Source organism: Equus asinus, chromosome 20 (genome assembly GCF_041296235.1).
Source record: "Equus asinus isolate D_3611 breed Donkey chromosome 20, EquAss-T2T_v2, whole genome shotgun sequence".
Classification (NCBI taxonomy): Eukaryota; Metazoa; Chordata; class Mammalia; order Perissodactyla; family Equidae; genus Equus; species Equus asinus.
The window spans coordinates 91,972,820-91,976,875 of NC_091809.1; the positions used below are offsets into that span (position 1 = coordinate 91,972,820).

General features: G+C 34.6%; 1 pseudogene; it reads right to left on the reverse strand.

Moving 5' to 3' along the window:
* Positions 1-218: 218 nt before the first annotated feature.
* Positions 219-1,153, reverse strand: LOC106843945 (olfactory receptor 5P76-like; annotated as a pseudogene).
* Positions 1,154-4,056: the final 2,903 nt, after the last annotated feature.

Genomic DNA, 4,056 nt, shown 5'->3' on the forward strand with positions numbered 1-4,056 from the left:
TGCTTTTAATAAATTTATTTTCCTTTTATTAAAGGTTATGAACTCTGGCCCTCTGATTTACAATTTGATACTTATAAACCACCCCCTACTTTTACTAAAAAGTTCTGCACTGGCTGTTAACATACGGACTGAAATATTTATACCATAAATATTTAATTACCTTTATTATTACATTTATGGTATATTACTATATCAAATCCTACCAAAAATTGGGTTCATTAAGAAAATATTTTTCTAGCAAGCTCTCTCTTCAGAGCCCCCTTAATCTCATTGTTACTAAGGCTGTAGATAAGGGGGTTCAACATGGGGATCACCACCATATAGAATACAGATACCACCTTGTTCTGGTCAGTTGAGTAGCAGGACTTGGGTGTTGCATAAATGAATGTGGTGGTCCCATAGTAGGGAGTGACCACTGTGAGGTGAGAGGTGCAGGTGGAGAAGGCCTTGTGGCGCCCCTCAGTGGAGCGCATCTTCAGGATGGTGAAGAGGATGTAGATGTAGGAGACGGCTATGACAAACACCGTGAGCACAATGATGGAGCCAGCTGTAAATGAGGGGACAGCTGCAGGAATACTGACATCAGAACAGGAGAGTTCAACTAAAGGAGCAAAATCACAGAAAAAATGATTGACTTGATTCGGTCCACAGAAGAATAAAGTAAAGTAGGATATAGTAATGGTGGAAGCATTGAGAGAACCACATACATAAGCTACTATGAGCCACTGAACACAAATTTGTGTGGACATTTTGGTGGAATAAAGCAATGGGCTTCAGATTGCCATAAAGCGATCATATGCCATGGCAGCCAGAAGGAAGAACTCAACTGTTCCAAAGAAAGCGGCTGAACCAAGCTGGATGCCACATCCAAAATAGGAGACGGTATTTCTCTCCACCAGGAAGTTTACAAGCATATTTGGTGTGATAAGCCCATGTCAGCAAAAGCCAAGTGGCTCAGAAAAAAATACATAGGATGATGGAGCTGAGAAGAGATTCTGATAAGAATGATTGTGCTGAGATTGCCAGATATGGTCACCAGGTACATACACAGGATGATCATGAAGAGGATGACTCGAAGGATCGGGTCACCAGTTAAGCCCAATAAAATGAACCCTGTCGCTGCAGTGTGGTTCCCATCGCCCAAGGCATCCATGACACAACACAGCTTCTACCTAAAACAAACCTGTGATGAAAGATTACATTATAGAAGTTGTAAATTTCACAGTTTCGTTTTCATTGACACGTGAGGTTATTAAAACAAAATTTTCAAGCTAAGTTTGGACTTTTTTTTTTACTTCAGAGTCTAGGGTTTATATGTTTATGTGTAATGAATCTTCTATATTTTATTTATTTTAAAAGTTGTTTTTATCAGGACCACTTTTAAATCTACTTTAAATAATGTATATTGTTCCCTTTATATTATATATCTATAAAATGTACTTACATTGGCTTTAAAGCTAAAGACTAAATAACATAAGCATTATGAGAATAACAAAAAGAATGGTATGTATAAAAATGATGAAATTGTATAAATATACGAGTATGCAATGAAGATTCCTGTAACAACCAGCAGTTATTGAATGTTTACAAAATCATATGGACACAAGATGAAGACTTTTATCTTTTGAGTTCTATTTTAATTTCCATGCAATAATATTAAGTACTTTAATTTTACGTATACGTGAATAAACTGACTTTGACAATGTTAAGTAATTTATCTAAATTTATGCAGCAAGTTGTGGAATCAAGATGTGAAGCTCAGGCAGTTTGAATCCAGTCCATTCCTTTAGTAACTGTGCTATAAATGAAATTAAATAAGATGAAGTCAAGTCTCTTAGAAATGAGTGGATAAGTGACACTTTCTACTTTCTGATAGCTATGTATAATAAAGGTGTCTAGTAAACCACAAGTTTACAATTTCTATCAGTAAAACACGACGATTTTTTAAAAGGAGAAACACAATTTTCCTAATTGGACAAACAAGAAATAAAAAGGAATAGAAATAGAAAGGAATTTCAAATTAGGGTTCTGAATGAAATCACCTATTGTAAATTTATTATAAATTTTTAATATTTACAATTAAAATACTGTTCTGTAAAGTAGTTTGAAATATCAATCTAATTACTATGCAAAACATTAAATGTTTAATATATAGCACACAACTGAAGCACAGTTATTAAAAAAAAATCAAAACATTTCCAAATGTAACAATCTAACAATGTAGTGGTTTTCTAATTGGAGTATTATAGAACAAAATAATATTAGTTTCAACATACTATACAGCTGAATAAGGTTCCAGCATAAAAATTTAAGAAGTTTACCCTGGTTCACCCAGTAAGTGGCCAGGTTGAACCTCATATACAAGTTTTCTGACTTTGTGTTGTCCACTTTGTAACAAAGTATCTGGTTGCCTGTAACCTAAAGCACTCAGAACAACAAACAAAGGAAGTATTTCCATAAGACATTTACTAATAGTAAGTCCCCAAAACATCTCCAAGTTAGTGAATTATTAACATTATGGCTGAGTGCCACATTTAGATAGTGTTAAAAGATCCTATGAACTTCTGGTTTTCTGGGTGGAAAAAGGAGGAATCTTACTATCTTCAATTATGCTTGTTTATACACACTAACTAGACTGTAGAAACTTAGGCTAATTCAGCTAGGGTTACTTGCTAGCTGATGCTGGTTTACATCTGCCTTGTTTCTCAACTCTGGCTGCACAAGTACAAATACAACTTTAGAGGATAAATCCTTCTCAAATGGTAAAAGAAAAGCAATACATCAGATTAACTCACAAAAGCCGAAATCTTACCTCTTGAAATAATGATTTATTCATCTTACACCAGTAAATTCAAAAGTCCTTGTTATATAGCAGTCATGCTATCTTATTATTATTTGCCTTTGAGGATAAATCTCTGAAGATTCTAGAGATTCAAATGTGAATTCAAAATCACCAGGAATCATTATCACACTCTCAAGTGGATATCAAGCAGTTCACTTCACGCAAACATAACTAATCTTGAAGGGTTCTGTCAATTCTGTAGAGATCAATAACTTTTCCTTTTATATAGATATTGATACACTTTCATTTGATAGTTATTGGGAGTATAGTATAACACAATATCTCATAGCTAAATTGGTTCTAAGTTTACTTCGAAATTTCTGGTTAAGGAATATTAAACTTCAAATATAAAAGAGTACCTTAGCTTCATTCATAGTACATTTGTTCATTTCATAAGTGTTTTATATGATATATGTAAAGTACTACATTAGGTACCTTAAGGAATGGTGTGGAATGCCATGTAAAGTTGAATTTTAAATAACACAATATTTAAGACACGTATATATGTTTTTCCTAGCAAAAAGTATAAAATGAATGGACATCTTAAAAGTTGTATAGATAGAAAACTGTGAAGTAAAAAGGGTTTGGATGACATCCAGATCAGACTTAGTCTACCTGCCTCAAAGGGATGATTACTGGCTAGTGGTTTATTTGTCTAGATGGATAACGATAGAAACAGCTATCTTCAACCTGAAGACAATGTACTTCTCTTGTATATCCTAACTATAGAAAGACCTCTCTCACCATCTGGATGCTCCCTCTTATGGGCTTTGCACTAATAATACCAACCAACTTCCTTTCAGACCTTACTCTTTGCCAAGCACTGTGCTTAACACTCTACTTACATTTTCTCATTTAATCCTAACAGCAACTTGGTGAACTAAGCATTCTTATTATCCTAATTTTACAGAGAGACAATTGAGGCTTACTTTAAGATACTTGTCCAAATATGCTCATCTGGTTAAGTTAAGTCAAGGTTTAAAATTCAGATCAGAGTGAATGCTGGAATGTGTACTCCTCACTACTGCTGCTGTCTGGTCAACTTCAAGAGTTAAGTGATAAATGATGAATACTGGTTCTCAACTAGTCCCTGATTTATAGTTTTTTCTCCCTTCCTCCAACACTCTGCCTAATTCTCTAAAACTGACTAGGCCTACAGTCTGGCCCTGAGCCCAGGCCAGTACTCAGGCTCCTAATTTCATCTCATATGCTCA